General features: G+C 35.9%; 1 long non-coding RNA gene across 2 annotated transcripts in view; it reads right to left on the bottom strand.

Moving 5' to 3' along the window:
* LOC121095619 overlaps positions 1–20,401 on the bottom strand; it is a 149,324-nt gene that overhangs the window by 53,569 nt on the left and 75,354 nt on the right. For both annotated transcript variants that reach the window (XR_005830159.1, XR_005830158.1), the window contains 2 exons: positions 15,111–15,162; positions 7,261–7,522 (listed from right to left, as the gene is read on the bottom strand). This is a non-coding gene — a long non-coding RNA (uncharacterized LOC121095619). The remainder of the gene's footprint in view (positions 1–7,260; positions 7,523–15,110; positions 15,163–20,401) is intronic.

Genomic DNA, 20,401 nt, shown 5'->3' with positions numbered 1-20,401 from the left:
TTCTCTCTACTTTTTTTGTTTAGCTGTTTACTTTTTAAAAGTTGGGAAAATATGTTTTTGAAAGTACTCAAGGATTTCCACTATTTATGTAAGTTATACCAGGTATTTTCCTGTGCTTTGGATGTCAAGTACCATAACCACTTGAACCGTGCCAAGACTCTCTCTCTACAACCTTCAAAGTTATTTCTCTTATATACTGTTATAATCAACATGCTGATCAGATACTGTGTGTAGAATTGAAGCAGAAAATTCCCATTGAAATCTGTGGATCTTTGTTTACCATCCTATAACACAGAGCAGAATCGTTGTCTTTGTTCATAAAAATATGCACCTATAAAATAACGTATGTAATGTCTGATGAATATTCTCTACTATTCATGAAGTTAAAATTAACTTCTTGTTTTAATTGCTTATCAGTTCCATAAGCATAATTCCCATGGTTTGCTTTCTTTGGGATCTGCTCCCTTTCCTTATAGAACTTCATATTTTTATGAATTTTTACTGTTTAAAATGTATATGTATGTAAATTATTATGCATCTGAGCCTTTCACATCAGAGGTACAGTATAAATACTAAATCAATGTGGAAAACATCATGTCTGCTTTAACTTGACTTGATTATACCTAAATATGAAAAAATAAATTAGCATTTTACTCTATTTTTAGTTGCCTTCATTGTATTATAGAGTATATTTGTTTAAAGTGTGTAGATTAACACCTCTCCCAAGTATTTCCTATAGGTTTATGCTAATAAAGTGAAACTTAAAATAGCTCATGAGGGACTAGGAAGAGAGTTAGTTGTCTAATATAGATATTCCTTAACTGATGGACAAACATACTGGAAACCTTGGAATACTGAGTTTTTTCTGAGAACAAATCTACCTATTGCAGATGGTCAATCTAGCACAAGCTTTGTTAAAAAAGGCTGAGACATCATTAAAAGCTTTCTTTTAATTTAGATGATATTTCTGCTCATGTTTTCCATAATTCATTATTGATTACTCTTAGATTTATTACCTATATTTTAGCTAACAATTTAATATTCAAGAAGTTTTAAAAATAAAGCAGCTACAAAATGCTGGGATTCAGCAGTCATGCCAAAGACTATTTTTCTTGTCCATGGACGTGATTGACATATGAATGTGACTCAGGAAGAAAACATTATCAATATGAAGAAAAGTTACGACTTTTGAATGATGTTGGCTTGCCTTGTAAGTATTCCCTGGGTTGTATCTGCATTGCATATTCTGATAAGTATACATAGTCAGGTTCTCTTTACACATTTTAGCTTCTTTAATAATTTTGTTAAATGCAGAAGAGGGGAAAATAAAGACATATTATTAATAAACAAGCAATTAAACAGGTTAGGGCAACAATGCAATGCTGGTCATTCAGGAACCCTGTGCTAATTTTAATTAGCTGCTTTCCCTTGCTTTCAAATGTAATTAAAGCAGCTTAGTTGTGCTCAGTGATGCAAACCACCTTATTTAATCACTAACATTATTTCCCTGAACTATTAATGATTTTCAAAACGCTTGTTTATGCAGAATTAGAACAGTAATTATCTTACCAGTTAATTTTGTACCTTCACATTTCACACCTCGCTCAAACGTCATTCATTTACCATAGCCTTTCTGTCAAAACAAAGAAATGCTTGTTCTAAATGTGCTTCTGACTGCCAAATTGAAAGCCAAGTTTTGTAACACTAATAAAGTAGCTCCCAAGTGAAACAGGTGTAGTAATTTAGACCCTTCCTGTCTCAAGCTTGCACGTACATGCTATGTCTTTTCTTTATTAGCTTTAAAATGAGAGCTTGGTGTGCAAAATAAGCTATTTAATTCAGACTTGTGGAGCAGAATATAATCTTTAATTTAAACTAGAGCAGTAAAAAAAGGCCTTTAATTTTAACTGGCATGTGCGTGTGAATTTGAATTAATAATCCAGAAAATTGAAACTGTTTTGCTGCTGTTGCTGGATAGTGACTGTTCTTCACATGCCCTTAGTTTCACTCACTCCATTTCTCTCTCCCAAGCTTTGCCTAGTGCCTATTTTATGATGTTGCTGTCTTACAGAAAGGGAATTCTTCTAAAAAAGAAACTCTCCATTGATTGAATTCTTGCAAAAACATATTGTGTTGAAAGAAATTCTTATGTCTGTATTAATTCAGTTTACAAAAAGAATATAATTGGTGCATTCATTATAGCTACTTAAGTCAGAATTGAAATGCACCACGAAATTACACTTCACGAGACATCAGATTTTTTCCTGCTATTTCTTTTAATGTAAGTTAACAACTACTTTTGTACTTATAATCATAAAATATAATAGCCTTACTACTAGCAAACAATTCTTTCTCCTGACTCTTGTAAGTCTTCCCCATTACCAGGAAAATGAAGCAACTGCCTAATGTCATACCATAGAAAATCTGTGGCAGAATTAGAAATCAAAAAAAGAAAGCTCCATCTTTCAGCTGCTCTGAACAGTCTCTGAGGTCTCCTCCACTTCTGCCAAGTTGTGCAGCCAATGCTAGTGATGAGCACATGTTGCTGCTTCTTCAGAAGAAGGCTTGCAAGCTAGATGAGCAGCCTACGAGGAGTCATTCTCACTCCTTCCTCTCTGGGGCCACACATCAGACACATAAACATCTATATGTTTAACTCAGTTCAATTAAGTTCAACATTTCATTCCAAAAAATAAGAACACAGCCTAAAAATCCCACTGTAAATCAGGTCTATCACTCATACACTGCGGCCGTGGATAGCACAGATACACACACACCTGGCAAAATTCTGCCTGAGAAAAGGGGACAAAAAACCTTGGATTTGATGTAATACTTCTACCACTGACATAAACTAACCATGTTTGTTTGCAGGAAAGGTAATTGCAAAGAGAATATCAGATCTCAGCTTTTAAAGGCTCGTTAATGTGATTAAATTTAAACATGAAAGCAGTGCATTTGACCTCCACTGGACTACTTTAAAGCATAAAGTTACCCCTGTAAGTGAAGGGATGGCAGATGCACACCTAAGAGCACAACAATAATTTTACACGTGTTCATTAGAGGCATTGAATTACTGCAGTCAAGATTTTAAATACTATATCACATTTTGCAAATATTCTAAATAAATCATAAATCATACAGAAGAAAGCTGATCAATGTACAAAAGAAACTGTTTTAGTTTAAAAGCCATATTTTCTCTAAAAGCTTTATATGCACCCTGACAAAGTAGTTATATCTTAATAAATTTAAATGTATTAGATTTTCCCAAAGATTCTATAAATTTGAGACAGCTAAAATTATTTCAGTATTTTCAGAATGCCCAAGATCCATGGTCTCCTGGCAACTAGCAATCACATGGCTGTAGAGGTTTTGGCCTACTGTTACAATGCCGTTATATGTTTGGTTGATGATTTATTCAAACCCAGTTTCAAACCTGCTGTTAGCTCCCTCATTGCTTTAATGCAGCTAGTCTACCATTCATAACTGTCAAGAATGAATTCACTGGGACTTGGGCTTATTAAGCACCCAAACTGTGTAGTGAACATACTCAGTTTTGTGCCTGGGAATGTGAATAAACACTATACTTTCCATCCTTGTAAATTGATCTCTGATGTTTTTAACACCATGCAGTATTTTTATCTTGTTATCAAGATACTCAACCATGAACTCCAAAGAATACATTGTGTACAGCTCAGTGTTAGGTGGGAGCAAGCCTGACTGCCTCCTTTCTAACAGGGGCGCAGGCACAGAAGGAGAGGTTGGTGCAATACACTGTTCTCGCAGTAAGTTACTGTAGCACAAAGTATCAGGTCTGTGATTTTACAGAGAAACAGGAAGGACAGCCTCATCTTCTGGATACAACACTGTGCTTGGAGAGACAGCAACAGACTTTCTTAAATACTGACTGACTGCTTTCTTTGAAAGGCAAAAGATTGCTCTGGCAATTAAAGAAGCAATCACAGTGGATATTTACCCTATTGAGGACAATATATCAATTCTCCTGGTCAAACATACCAACTGTATAAATAATATAAAGAGAAAATGGGGTTTGAAAATAAAATATTACTTAACAAGTGCATTTATATTTTAATCTAGCTCTGTTAATTCAATAGCTTCAAAAAGGCATATTTGAATTGGAGGCTGTAATAGTTTTTCATGTTGAATAATGTGGTAATATGATTTTTCTCCATTCTGTACACATAAGGAACGTTCTAAAATGTGTTACCACAATTACACAGCAGCAGCGTGCATGCTATTTAATGTGAGCCTGGGAATAAAGCTGGTTTAAACCATTTGGTTTAAAACAATCATAAATAGCCTTTTTAACATAATGATTCTAGTATAGTATGTTTTGCTTGAATTTCAAGGATTCTAGTGGGGAAAACAAACATTCTGAGCACTAATTTAATTTAAATTAGGATTATGGTAAAATTCAAGTTCTGACCAAACAGCAATTAAATAAAATTTGAGGTTGTGTTTTCTTTTTGTTTTTGTTCTGACACATAGGACTCAATATTTCTTGAAAAGGAAATTATTACAAAAAATATCTAAAGATGCCAGCAAGAATAACTGGGGGGTCAGGAGGTTTTTTTCTTGAGTGTTTGCTGATGTTTTGCCCATCCCATCAACAATTTCAACACAGAAATAAAATGGCACTCTATCTTCTGGACAGCTTGATGTTTGTCTTTGCTGTCAAGCAAAAAGGGATGCAATTCCATTCATACAGAGAAAATCAGAATAATGCAGAAAATATGACAGAACAATTCACAATGATACCCAGTCATATCACACTTCAAGGGGTCTAGACTTCTTTGGTACACAGAGACTAACATATAGAGCCCTAATGAATCAAGGTTTTTCATTAAGAACAAATGTACTTTCTTACCAGCTCTTTATGTTTTCATGAAGATGTTAACACAAATAACTTCTTAAAATTATTACTACGTCAGTTAATTGCACTACACTTTAAGCCTGATGCTGTAAACACAACAAGCCTCACTGCTTACACCGAGGAGTGGCTGCAACAGGACTACTCTGCATTACACCTGGGAGCCCATGTGGGAAAAGTCCTACAAATATTGGGAGAGTCATGAGATAGAAAGATGAATATATGTAGGTTTTTCAAAAGGACAGTTGCCCTGGAAGATTAATCATCATGCATTTTCTACAAGACTTTCCATTGAAACTCATGGCTTCCTTTAAAATAAACAGTGGACACAGTTCTCCAGGCTGTTACATTTGTTTTGTGGCAATGTAATGTCATTAAATTTAACTACCCTTGAACTGGCAAATATATACAGTGTTTGGGCTTTATCTTTAAATAAAGCTTACTGCTGCTCCAAGTTAATCAAAATCTTTTGCAAACTTGGAAAAAGGGTTACAGCACGTCCACCTCTCGATCTTCTTTCATAGTGACCTATAGAAATATGTTCTTTGGAAAGGTGAGGCCATGTGCATAGGAATGGTCTCTTTCAATGTATTACACTGAATGCTGTTAATTTTTCAGAGTCATGAAGCAATTCAGTATTGTCTTACTCTTCCTGAATATTTACTGATTACCTTGGGATGACATCAGATGGAAATTTAGGCAGAATCAATATTGGTTAGTTTTTTCTATAGTGATCATATCTACAGGAGATAAAGGTTTCATGGAATAATGGCTGAGAGTTTGGATCCAACCTTTCATGCACTTAGTCTTATGGATAAATTCACAGAAACACCTGAGTCTGACTTGCTCTGTACCAAAGTATCCTTATATCTTATCAGATACTTCTATCTGTCCATTAATGACATGTAAACCTGGCCCTAAATACAGGGATGCAATGACATGAATTAAATGAAAAATGATGGGTAGTAGTAGCAATTTACAGTCTCCAAATGGTTTAACCATTTCTTATTCAGAGTCTTAATCTGGGAGAAGTAATCAGCAGCTAAACTAATCAAAGAATGCTATGAGGGAAGGGAGGACAAGAAGCTCTGTAGGTCAATCAGTGCGGCTCTGTACTTTGAAGCAAGGTCTACTATAAACAAGCTATAATCCGTAAATTTCTGTATAACCTGTTTCTTAAATATTATGACAATTACATAGCCTCCTTAAACAGCTGCTCCCATCCCCCTATTAGCATTACTGTTTGACAGATTGCTTCTTTCCTTATATTTAATATCACATTAAAGAATTATTTCTTGCCCTGCTCCCAGTGAACATAGGGAACAATTGGTCATTATCCTATTCACAGCAAGCATTTAGAGCTTATAGCATTCACCCCTCAGTCTTTTTTCAGCTAGGTAAATCCATGAGTTTCCAGGGGTTTTGCTTGTTCCGTTTCATAAGTCTTTGATCAGCTCACATTTATCTTGACCAAAAAAACAGGCAAAGTATTGCATCTCAGGTCTCACACTTCAAGAAATAATTTTCTACCTCACTTTCAATCTGAAGGTCCTGATCATGCAACCTGGAATTACACCTTGTTTTTCTTTTCCCCCAATATTTATAAAGATCTTTTGAATTCTAAAGCAAATCTCCCAAGTCCTTGCAAACACTTCCCAATTGGTGTCAGCCAGAAATTTTAAATGGTATCTGCTACTCTGTTGTCAGAGATAGAACTGGATCCATGAGAGGCCTTAGGGAAGCCTGTTGTATACATCCTTGAGTTGCAAAACAAAGTATTCCTATCTTTGAGTATTTTTAAACATTTATGTAAATGTTGTACTTGGTTTCATCCTGTTCATCATTTCTTACACTACAATCTGTATTATTGAAGGATAAAAAGAGGACATTGTAGAACATGGGGTTTTTTTCCTAGTTCAATCACAGAGCAGATTCAAGTTATTTTGTGAACTGAGGAAAAGGAAATGAAAGGCAAGGCATACCTCATCTGCCTTAAAAACTGATAAAAGAAAAAATGAATTAATAGGAAAGTGAGAAGGTCATCAACAAGCAGAATCCCAGGAAGTGTAATGGATAAAGCCAACTTTAGTATAAAAACTCTCCATAGGTACTCTCTCATAAACATGACCAGTGAAAACTTCCCACAGAATTTTAAAAGGCAGAAGGAAAGTACACAAGCCAGGCAACGTTAGTTTTGCTTTTACACATAATTTGAACTCTCAACTCTCATATACGATGTCTGTTTACTGGAGAGAAAAAACCAACCACCAACCAACATTAGTCTTTCCTTTACTTTTCCATACTTGAAAGATTAACAACAAAACTAGTCTGGATAAAGTTTTTGCGCGATTACTTAACACTGTTAATCATACCTCAGGGCCTTGGGTTTCCACAGAGTCTGAAGGCAATGCAAGGACTGTATCTCATCCTTTTGTAAGCTATCCTCCACAAAAGACGCCCTCCTTCCCTTGCAGATCTCAGACCGCATAGCCCTGGCCTTCCGCTCTGCCTATTTGGTTCTTGCTCAAGCATTCTCACTTTTCAGCTGTTCACAGGAGGGTGAGTTTTTATGTATAAACTCAAGGCCCACAAAAGCAGCACAACAGATTGCAGGTAGAGTTTTCACATCCTTTCCTGTGAAAGAACAGAGAGATGTATATACATGAAGTTTCTTCATTATAGTATTGTGCTTGTCCCAAAAAGGAGTCCAGAAGCGAGGCTTTAAATCCTTAAAACACCTCCCCCATGCTTTGCACATGTAACTCCGTATTTCTTGAAAAGTAACATTCTGACATGATGTTAGGTATAGGAGAGCATCAGGTGAGAAAAGCTAGTTAATACTAACTTCAAATATAAAGAGATTAGCACATGTCTGCTTTACCAAAAAGGAGAGTACATTTGATTACACAATGGTGGAGAAAGAAGATTCATAACTTCAGGCAAATCCAGAGACAGACATAACACAATTTTTTTCCAATTTGCGTGTGAAAATCCCAAAGAGAGTAAACTAGTCACCGGGGATGCAGAAGTATTTATCTATTGCCTGTAAGTATCAAGGCAGCCTTCTTTATTACTGTAATGCACAATGAAACTAGACTTATTGCACATGTTCAGACAAAACACAGATCAGATGGTTAGTGCCATCACTTGCAGAAAGCAATATTCAGCAGCTTTGTTCATGGCCTAGGTCTCATGTCAAGAGGACAGAAAAATGTTCCAGAGCTCTTGTGTAGGTCTCTCTTACCACCTTGTGCATTCAGCCTCCACACTCAGAATTGCTGCCAGCTCAGATGAAACCCATAATATTTTTGTAACTATTGTGTTTTGACAGCGTCAGAGTTGACAGATGTAATAGGTAGGAAGCAGAGAGCCTAATAAATCCTATTAAAATTTAAAGTTTCGGCCCAATTGCCAAAGGTGCATGAGGTAATGTATCCACAGTTTTCAATCACAGTCTCCTTTACTATGGCCTATTTCAACCAGCCTAATCTAAAATGAATGCATTAGGGTTTGTGTTCTTTGCACAGTTGCTGCCAGTGTCTCTCTGCCCTTCCTCCTGATTTGCTTGGTAGTTTGGGAGCCTAAGGGAGGGGTGGATTAAATTGGAAAATATAAATAACAAATCAAAAATTAAAATTGATTGGATAAACAATTTCCCTTAGACTGTTTCTTAATAAGTGATTGATTTTTTAATCAATATTCATTATTTCTCAGAACATACCAAACTGTTTATTGAATAAATGAATGGTTGGAACTACCATGACATGAAATCAAATAGGTGAACCAATTTCTTTAATAACATGGGCTGAACAGGCTACCTCATCTTACCTGGTTTAAACTAAAAGTCAGAAATTCAAGACCGTTGAGTAAGTGATCTGAAAATGTGTTTTAGGGAGCATGTGTTTTCATGTTTGATACGCACAGGTGTACAGCCACATGCTGATTTGTGTGATATTTCTAAATTGCAGGCGAAAGTTTCTTTCTTTTTGATACAACTTTTGTGTTCTTTCCCACAATTCTTCATTAGTCAGCATACTGCAAAGCTTCTGAAATAAAATTCAGATCTGAAAAAATGAGATCTGTAAAACTGTTCACTGTAATGTCTTCAGACATGGCAAATGGATTTCACTAATAAGTTTTTATTCACCAGTATCAGATTCAGTGGTACATATAAACTATATGCTGCATCCTAATATATACTTCAGAGTATTTCATATTATTTGGCATAAATAATATGTAAATATGTAAAAAATAATCTCCTTTTGAGGCATAAATGTTCTGAAGTTCTTTTTTTCAGCTGAAGAGAAAGCACTAGGGTACAAGATCTCCAAGAAATGTTCGCACATTTTTTTAAAACACAAGCAAGCAGATTAATTTAGTTCTACATAATACAGATCATTACATGATCTTCAACTCACAAAATTTCTTGCAGTATGTGGAAATACTCAACCTTCGTTTGTACTCATAATATACGTGATTCTACTTCTTATGAAAAAATATAAACTGTACTAATCAACTGTTAATTAATTTGTAGGAACACTCGTTTTTAACATCTATTTTAACTTGTCACAATTAATTTAACATATGACCAAACAGCAATATAATTCTACAGCTCTGCAGAGATAAAAGTATGAAATAACCTGAGCAATGAAAGGAATCAGGATAGCTGTTTCAGTTTGTCCACATCTTGTAAATGAATTCCACGTGTTCGTTGTTGTCACAATTAATTATAGAGGAATCAAATATCAATCCATGTGCTGTGTTGTGATCTACAATAACACTAATTAATAAAATGAGATTTCATTCAACTCACTTCTGTAGATCACAGATTCCTGCAAATGGTGAAGACCCATGGTAAAACCAGGAACCTAATCTAAAGTCTGAATCTTCAGTTCTAATTTCACTTTCAGTGTCGATCTACCTTACAACACTGCTTCCCAAAAATAAAGCTGTAAATTGTGTAAGCAGTCTCCAAATACTTAATGAGTGCAACAAATAATTACATGGAAGGAGATCAACAAAAGCAAGAAAAAATTTAGTAAGGGGTCAGTCAGACCTAATTCTTCAAGCTGCCTCTCTGCACCCATGTAGTTTCACCAAAAGCAGCCCCAAGGGTTTGTATTCAGGGAACTGCTGTCACACTAACCCTGAGGTTAAAAAAGTGTTAACTATTGAAATGAAGCTGTTTCCTGCCACAATATATAAAAATTCTGCAGGAATTTGAGTCCAGTCATCATCACATCTAACAAATGTTTCTAGAGCATTCAGGACTATCTGACCTCATGAGGGTCATCATCACTGACCACAGCGACACTTTCCCCTAATTCCAAGCAGAACATCCCAGGCACTAACGTTCTGGATTCACTCACAGAGCTTTCTGCTCCCTTAGTCTGGCACTTTGCACTATCCACTTTAATATACACCTGCATGAGTTTGCTAAGATGCAGTTGCCGTTTGGAAAGTTTTAAAAATACGTAATTTTTCCAGTATGAGCTTGCTTCAAATGGCTGCGATTGTCCTCCGGGTTGAGGCAAGAGGAGACTTGGAAAACCGCACAGGAGGTGAAGCAGAGGCAGTTTATGTCCCAAGGACTGGCCAGAAGATGGTGGCAGAGCGCAGTTCTCCCTTCCTCCTCCTCACTTGGTTTGTCACGGAGATTTTAACCATCATAGACCCCAAGGTCCTCTGGACACCTCATTACACTGCTACACAGCAGTCTCCTGAATTGTGCCATCAACTTACTTTTTATGTTTTAAGATAACATAACAAGCTCAAAGCATTGGTTTATATCCAGTTCATTTAGTTAGACCTCAGCACTTGCATAAACGTTGCTACAGGCTCTCCCACATCTGCTAAAGAACCAAGTATCACGACTTCAGTTTTGGTAGTGATAAAAATCAAACATTTTCTGGAGCCATTATTGCCTAAAATGTTAATGCAGTTTACTTTTTTCAAATGTGATCGATAGCTGGGGGAAAAGTGCCCATAAATTACTAAAGGCAAACACCATTCTATTAGCACTCAGGAGATTTCGCAACATTTGCCAGTCTCTGTTTTACTGGGGAAAAAAATTAATTTGCTGAAAGCCTAGTTTTTTACCTGTCTTTGTCTTTCTCTGTAAAAGAGGGAAATTTTTATCATGAGTCATTTAGGAGATGTAATTCTAATGTACTATAGCTATAGGTTTCAATTAATGTTCTACCTCTCTGTCAGCTTTACATTCATGTTTTATGAAATCATTAACTATTGTCATGTTTCTATTATGATACGATTAGGAAATAAAGAGATGTATGTAAATGGAGATGTAAAATAAATGTACAACAGTTACTAGGAGCAACATCTGTGCACTATCATACATGTTTACACTAATTTTCTAAAGATTGCTCCATTCATTACAGAGCATTGTTACTTGCTGTGGCACAACCCTTATTTCCATGCATTTAGACACTGAAGCAAAGAGAGGGTAAATGAGAGCCTAATCAATACCACTTTTCATTTTGCTTCTAATGTGCTGCCTTTCCCTTTCTTTTCTTCATGAACAAATCCAAAAAAGATCCTGACGTTACAGTCATAAAATGTAATTCTTCTGCAGAAACACAGACAATAATGCTCTCTGTATTCAGGCGTATTGCATATTCTAATGGCATTTGGCTAAATTGAGTATGGATTTAACATCAAAGGCTTCATGAATTTTTCAAATGAGATATTAAAGTCAATATTTCAAGTGAAAGATATTTCAATTTAGTTGCATACACAACAATAAAAAACTTCTACAAGGCAGAGGTACTAGTGGCTGTGGCAGTATTAGTTCATTCAGGAAATTATTAGTTTATAAGAAAATCAAACAGAAGGTTGTGATATGGCAATGACACTGAATAAATTAGACTAACCAACACACGCTAACGTACTTTATCTCTTGGAGTCTGAAGCAGAACTTGCCACTGGCATGTTCAGTGCTTCAAGCAGGGCTTCGTTTGGGGATATTCTGTTTATTTATTTTGTAAATTCAAACGGTTAGCATCAAGATGTACATTCAGAACCTCAGAAATCTGCTTATTTTCATGTCTGAAAGGGCTTAGGCTTACTGTACGCAAGAAAACCTCCCGATCATTTTATTTTTTAATCTAAGTGCATTTTGCTCCATATTGTCAATGTTTATGCAGTGCTGCTCCGGCTTTCGGTCTGAGTAATTGAACATTCAGACTCTGCCCGCAAAAAGTCCACTGAGCTCTGACAACTTGTGTGTCCTGGCAGAGACAAAGACTTGCAAACAATAAAAACATGATGTCTGGTGGTTCCTTTCCTATTCTAGCTGCATGGAATGCAGCAAAATGCCCATTAAATCAGTAAGACGTTGTATTGTGATGTCTTGACGTATTACCACTCATGCGGGAGCTGGATGCGCTATACACACATAGCGCTTATTTAGGCATCTGTAATCACAGTAACATTGTGCTACTCTAAGACCAAATACATCACTTGCTCACACGCCACATTAACAGCAACCACAGATACATAAAACTGAAGATGCAACTATTACTGATTTTACTATTAATTCTTATATTACTAAAACCTAATTATAATTAAAAATAATTAATAATAAAACTACTAAGAAATGCTGTACTTGCAGTCATCCTGTACTGTTACCGCTACAAATACAAAAAGGTTTGCTATGTATGTGACACTTTCACAGAAGACCCCAGCCAATTCTTTTGAGTGCCCCTAAACACAGGTGGGAGAGCAAATCTCTGGATACCAGGGGAAAGTTACAGCGGTTTAAAACTTTGATTGTCAGGTAGCTTGGGCTCACAACATGGACATTACTACAAAAAACTCTGATCCTAAATGCATTTCCTTGAAACCAGTGGGTTGTTTGACTCTACAATATTCACCGGCAGTGTTTACACTTACTGTGGCAGCACTCCAAGGGGTCACAAGACTCAGAAAATTGAAGCTGGCTATAACTAAATGTTAAACTGCTAAGCCCATTTCTGTCGTCCATGGTGGCTGCTGGCCTGGCAGCAAATGCTGATCCAATTCAGAACTAAACAAAGCTGGTAGGCCTGCGGGGAACGCTCGCAGAGACGGAGGCATGCCATCTTTCCCCCATTCAAACACTAGATAATTTGTAGCACTGTTTAACTTATCCAGTTTGCACCCTGTGGGTCCTGGGGTTCTAGACAGCTGTTTGTTCACCCCTAGAGCCCTTCTGAGGCTCACTGTTCAAGGCTTTATAGTATTTTCATAAAATGGAAAGTGCCACCATCTCAAAGGCAATCAATCAGGGATAAATATCATCTTCAGAAACAGTGCTCTCAGAAAATGTATTTCTTGTGGTAACAAAGATAAGGCAGAAGTTTTGTGCAGTTAATAAGATCCACTAATAACTAGAATTATATTTTCAAAATTGCCTCTGGGGCTGGGGAATAGGATTTTCTTTTCTTCCGTTGTGATTTCTGGACATCCTTGAGATCATTTTGAAAACTACAGTTCACACCTAATGAGTCAGCAGTGCATCCAAATACTTTCAGTTTAAATTACTGAAATCTTGATCTTTTTCATGACATGACTTAAAACGACAGTTAGGATGAAAGATTCTCCCACCATCTCGTTTTACATGAGAATCATTGTTTAAGGAATGATCCTCTGAATTCAATAATTTAATATTTTCCCTCTCGATTATCGGGATATACATAAAGTTAAGAGTACCTCTCTTACGAGATCCATGTCAAAATGAGAGTTCAAATCATTCTTTAGAGCACAGTTAACTAAAAAGGAGTATTTGGTGCTAAGATCAGAAGAGGAGACCAAGCTGTAGGATTTGATCTTAGCCAAGAAAATGCTATGCCAATAATAGAATCATTCACATGTCATGCTGTACATAACTTTTGTGTTTAATGTAAGTCTTTATTGAAAACATATGTGTAGATTATCCATAAAAATAAACTGAAGAGATTGTGCTACCTAAAACGTGCTTTTGACTCTTTATTAACTGGTGATAATCTGCACTGATCCGCATTGCAATTCCATTGCAGATGTTGCTGACATTAAGATGTATGACAAGGAAACTACAGAAAGAGTCAATTTAAACAGGTATTTCACATTAACTCAACAATATATGCAGTGCAAAATGTCTTTCATGAGATTTCAGTGCAAAGTGTCTTTCATGGGATTTCAGGTTTTCTACTTTATTCTTTGCAATTTTATGCATGTTATTATAAATAAAGAGTAATGAAAGTCCATTTGACAGTTCTTTGATTTTTCTCTAATTCCATAACTTTACACAATTTGCTGATTTGTTGTTTGATTTTCCTTCTTACTGGAGGCTAGAGAAGGAACGGGTAATCATGCAGTTAGACTGAAACTTGTGGCACGGGGAAGGCTGGTTACATTTTTCTAGATCTACCATCCTTACAGCTGGAGCAAGCACAGCTGCTTTCAGACTTGTTAATACATTCTGTAGGGAATAGAAGACTTGAAAAGGATTGTACTCCTGTGCTTTCCCCCCCCCCTCCATACAGTAAGTGGAGCTGGCAGTCCACCAAAGCTCAGAACCTACGCCCCTGCAGTGTGTAAAAGCACGTGTGGCATTTCATTAAGGGGGAAATGATGCCTTCAGGGCACCAAATAAGACCATCTTCATTACAGAGGAAGAACCATAAAGGATGAAGGAGGCAGTGAAAATGCTGGGACAGAAAGGTGGGAAATGCATGTATGATGAGATTAAGAAGTGATCCCTGGGTCACATTGTGACTCTTTCCTTTTCTTCACTTTGTTACAGGCTAAGTCCAGAGCATTGGCTCTCCATCCAGGTAGAAGTAAGATACATCAAGGCCCCCAAAAGATTTTTTTAGTCTCTATCTGGGAAATACATTTTATTACAAAGTCTTAGGTGGTTCATAGCACCTGTGATAGTCCTCCAAGCTAGGGTGAATTTTGTGTGCTTTTACAGAACAACAAAGCAGGAAATAACTTAAGGAAACACCTTAGTCAGTAGAAACAAAAATAAAAAGCTCCATGTAGGTCATCTGAAAAGCCTAAAAGGTAATCAAAAATCAAACTGTTTACCAGGCACACTATGTAAAAGAACAGGAACAAGCTCAGTGCAAAGTAAAAACCCCAAATTTTTCTAGTAATGTGAACTACACAGACGCTTTCTGCATCAACTCCTTACATATTTTGGAAGCCACACAATTCCAATAAAAGCAACAGGAGAACTTACCCGATTTCCATAGTTCAGCGCTAAAGCTCTGGGTGCTCATCTACCCACCTCCCTGAAGGAAAGAAATGTTACATGTCAGGAATGAGTCCAATAGTTATCTTCTAACATAGGAACAATGCCAGCAGCATTCTCGTAATGGCAGCATTAATGCTGAAAGTTTACATTTTCAAAAGGGAAAACATTTACAGACACAAACTGGGTATTTTAAACGTCACAGGACTCAGCGATTGGATACTGCTTAGCCTTGTGGCTAAGGCATTAAGCCATTGGTATCTATTTGCACCAGAATAGATCTTCTCAGTACTTCTTAATAAGCTAAATAATTAACCCAATAAAATTTGAAGAAAATCAAAGGCCGTATAATTATTAACAAATCAGAAATAAAAAAGTTACTTATTTTGCTAAAAAACAGATCATGAAAATTTTTTCTATTCCATGATATGACAAAGAAAACAACATAAAGCTGTAAAGGTTTACAGTAATTCAAATTCATTGTACTTGTTATAAATCTCAAAATGCAGAGAATAACTTTATCTCACTGCTCGGTCAATTAGTTCTCTTCCCTGTCAAGGGAAAAGCAAACCCCAAAAAACAAAACAAAGCAAAACCAAAAAAAAAGGGCAACAAGCTCACTTCCACAGCAGAAGAGCACGAGTGTAATCAAATGCAGGTTTGTACCAGAAATATAAATAGTAAGATCGGAAAAATACTTTAATAAAGTACTGCATGCAATTCCAAGGAAAATTAGATGAACTATTGAAAACGACACAAGCGTACACAATTCATTATACAGAATATGGTAACACTTGGCTAAAACTAGTGTGGAGTTCCTCACTTTAATGAGCACAGTCTTCACCCACAAATTAAAAATAAACAAATAAAAAAGATACGAGTATGACCTCACTTATTGGCAGCTGATCAAACTGCAATTTGTCCCACGAGTTGTGAAGCCACTGCCTTATAACACATCAAGAACTCTTGCTTATTGAACTGATCTGTATAAAGTTTGAAAATTTTTTTCTGGCTACAGCAATTGCTTTTTCCTATCATAACATTTGGGTTTATGTAAATGACAACTTAATGGTTAATTGGAAACATAGCATGATGTTTAAAGTTAAATCATGCTCACTTAACTTTGTAGTATCAATGCACCATCACAGAATAAAAGTACATTTCTTTAAGTGGAGGGTTGTACAACACACCAAGTAGCCTGGTGTTGGTGTGCAATGTTGCCGATGATAACAGCGAACTTTAATAACTACAACAAATAGTCTATATCTTTAACATACATGTATTACCATAACTTTAAAAACAGTAGTTTTCATTAATCATACAACAGCATGGTTCTTCATTTTCAGCCAGATGATTAAAATACAGATATATTGTCCTGAACATTATAGATATTGCAGGCACTCAGCCATTCTTTCAAAATATTGTTTTCTAAGCCTTGTTTAAGCACTCAGCTACATATTTCAGATTACAAATATTGCTAAAGTTTCCAGTTTAGAAGTGGACAAAAAAGATCCTAAATAACAGAATGAAGTGCATGAATTTTCTGCCAAAACAAGAATAAAGCTTCAGGTAGAGAATGGTTAATTCAATTTCCTCCATCCTATTACTGCAGCATTTCAAACATAATCAAAAGAAACTAATTTGAATTTTTTATAAGGAAAGTCTGAAAATAGCTTGATAAACTATGGATAGACATCTGTAGCTTTAAATTTTTATTTACATGAATCCAAACACCTAAAAATGTTTGATACACAGAGAAGTCTATGCTGAAAATAAAGTTATTTCTTAGAGAATGGGTCAACAGTCTAGAGATCTTAAGCAATTTATTGTCCAAATCTGAATGAATTTCACAGGAGTTGGATACCTGAAAAGGAACAGTAAAGATCCAAAATACAATTTTATCTCTAACCTATGTCCTCTAAACAAATAATTTCCTCAGGGGTTGTAGGTCAATCTTTTTCATTATTTTTTTCAGAAAGGAAGCAATGGGTGTATCATTAAGCTCTTAACCATATAAATAGGCAAAAATTGGTAGTCATTCCAGATGTGGAATGTGGTTGGGGTATGCTGAGATTTCCAGCTTGTAGAGGAATGACTGCTGCTTTGCCTATATTTCTGAAATGTATATGAATGGTAAGAAAAGAGCTATTGTAGATTTTTACCATCAGCTTCTGAGAGGCTGAAGCAGAGAAAGATTTCTGAATGCACAGCCCACATTTGATGTGTACGAAGAGTCTGCAGATCTGAACTTATGATGTAATTGTTCAGTATTTAGATATGGAGAAAAGACTTTGTGACTACATAAAACAAGTTTTGGGCAAAGTATGAAAGGGAAAGAGGCTGAGATTAGGTTGTTTTAGATTAGCCTGAAATATTTTGTCATTCATTCTCTTTATAAAAAGTACTTCTTCTACAGTAAAGTATTTATTTTCATTAATAGAATCTCTTTTCAAGTCTTTTCCTTAAGTTTTTTTTTTTATTATTTGGCACCCTTGATATTCCGTATTATTTACTGTACAGTATTATTTACTATCATTATTTACTGAATATCTAACTGTACAAATACTGAATATATACTTTGCTAGTTATGGAATCACAACTGCCTATTCTATCAGTCAATTCTTAAAGCATTGTTTTCCCACAACATAATTTGGCTAATAATTAATAAATTAATGGACTAGCCAAGGTACTTCTTACACTGAGTCCTTAAAATTTGGTGCTGTAATTTATAATCTCTATAGAGATTTTGCAAACTTTTGAGAATATACCTTGTGACTATTGCTGCACTTATACATACAGATAACTGGGAAAAAATCAACATAGGCTTATATGGGACAATTTACAGATACAAATTTCAGTTAGACTGAAGCAGATTTGATTGTAAAAGATGGGGTTGAAGGTACCTTTTTTAAAAAAAGTTCTCTTCTATGAGGTACACGGATGGTCATAAAATGTTTTCAATGAAGAAAAATCCTCATGTGTAAAGGTACCATTCCGCTAATGTGTTTAGAGTATTTTATGATGGAATAGCTAAAAAGCTGTCTCACTACCAAAAGCCACTTCCAGACTTTTCTGTATACCAAGTACCACTGCTATTCTGTCACACCCTTTACCCCTTGGGCCTGATACATCATCCACTGAAACCTGTTTACAGCCCTGGTGGCCTCTGGATCAGAAAGTCCCTTCACTTCTTACCCTGTACTGTCAGATCCTTACAAAACCAAGTGGCAAAGTCAGCAGGTAACATTACTGCTTTGTCTGGTAAGTGTCTGTATTGTAAAAGAAAAACAACAGCATTTCATACCACAGAAGTAAAATTGTGCTATTATCTACATAGGCAATGGTGAGCCACAAAAATAGAAATTTGGAATTTATCTTTTATCCATTTCTCACTTTTAACGAATAGAAATGTAATTTGTTCTTTGAATTTGAAAAACAGAATACGGTGTCTGTCCATTATCTGCCTGATAAACTCATTCCGATGAATCAACTGTGCAACAGATAACACAAACAATACATGAAAGATCCCGTGGAAGATTGGGTACTGCATACCTAATTCTGTTTGTGGATGCACCCTTCGTAGCAAGCACTACACAGCAAAATAATCTCTTACAGAATGGATTATTATTTATAAAGCATCATAAGAAGTCTTGCGCACCATCAGACAGGATTAGTTATTATTCCTCTAATACTCATTGTCTACCAGTGAATATATACTGGACACAATAAGCTACATGTTTATAATTATAATTTATGTACATATTTCCACTGATTTTCTTGGAGAACAGCATTTTGCTGTGAACAGAATGCAGAACCAGGAACCAAGAGCTGTTCATTTCTAACCTTCCCTCCAGTAACAGGTTCTTGAACCTGCAGCCTTAAGCGAACCCCTTCTTGCATTAGTAAAATTAGAATATAAACACCTGCTTGCTTACCTAAAGAAGGGTACTGGAAAACTATTCAGCCTTCAAAACCAAAAGCCAAGTCTGGCAAATTCATAATGTATTTGGCAAGGAAGTATTGCACAGTGCGCTGCAATCCCAGTGTCACTTTGGCACCCTATTGTATTTTCTCTGTATGCTTTCCAGGCTAAGTCTCTGTTTGACCTCCAAACCTGTAGACAGTTACGGCTGCTAAACTATAATCACAGAACTTGTCCCCCTGACTTCAGGAGGATTAATTAGATGCCTAAAGGTAAGGAAGTAAGCAAATGTTTGCAGAGTGAGGGCTACATTTGGTGAAGGGCCAATTTTCCCAATTGAAAATGTATAAATAAAAATCATGCCTAATTTGCTTCCATTACTAATGCTTTATATACTATATAATTGGAAGCAAATTAGATGCTTTATATTAAATTGTTTACATACAAGTCTTATTTTCTTAAAGAGTAGAAATCAACAGCCATTTCTCTTCTAATTTGACACATATTGTTGTTGTCACATATTATAAAGACTGAGTATAAGGGGCTCTTTTTTTTGTTTGTTACATATCTCACTATGTACTGAAGTGAAACGCCTGGTATAACACTACCCAACTGAAATCAAATTAAAAAGTATTTTGATTTGGAAAGTATCAATAAATGGAAAAATTAGCCAAAGGTTTATTAATCTAGGGCAGTTTCATGTTTGATACACACACAAGAAGGTTTCCCCAGCCATTTTAAAGATACTGCTTGTAGTCTTCATACAAATTACAAGAAAATGACTCATTCAACTAAGAATGTTATTAAATAATATAGTTAGCTTCCTTTTGTTAAACTGTCACTGTATTCCTCAAAATAACTTGACTCTTTCTGTTCAGAAGAAAGTTTAAAAGTCTCACAAACACCAGTTAAAGACTCATTCTTTCAAATATAACTCAATAAAAAATAATGATGACTGATAGCAGACTAGTAAAACCTTGTATCTGTGAAACAAGACACAAGTCATCAGCAGGAGTTTGCAGAAATGGAGCTACGCCATTTTCGCATCATTGACAGATCAGGGTTCAGAATAGACTGATTATCTTAAGCCTCTTGTTTCTCTCTCAGCCTCACTCCTCAACTGAACATTCGTGAATATCATCCTGGGTCTTATCACATGTTGAAGCATAATTACTTGTGTGTTAAATCAGTACAGGTACTTTCCACACCCTCTACCTACTGATCAAAGAGTCAGTGAAGGCAGAGTTACTACCATGTATGTCCTTCAGAGCTGTATTTTCTTGCAAGTACCATGACACAACATCCACTGTGGAAGGATACAGAACACATGAATGAAAGAGACTTTCTGTGAGGCATA

The sequence above is a fragment of the Falco naumanni genome, chromosome 11 (assembly GCF_017639655.2).
Source record: "Falco naumanni isolate bFalNau1 chromosome 11, bFalNau1.pat, whole genome shotgun sequence".
Taxonomy (NCBI): domain Eukaryota; kingdom Metazoa; phylum Chordata; class Aves; order Falconiformes; family Falconidae; genus Falco; species Falco naumanni.
The sequence above is the reverse complement of the archived record's forward strand: the minus strand, read 5'-3'. Positions and strand labels throughout refer to the sequence as shown.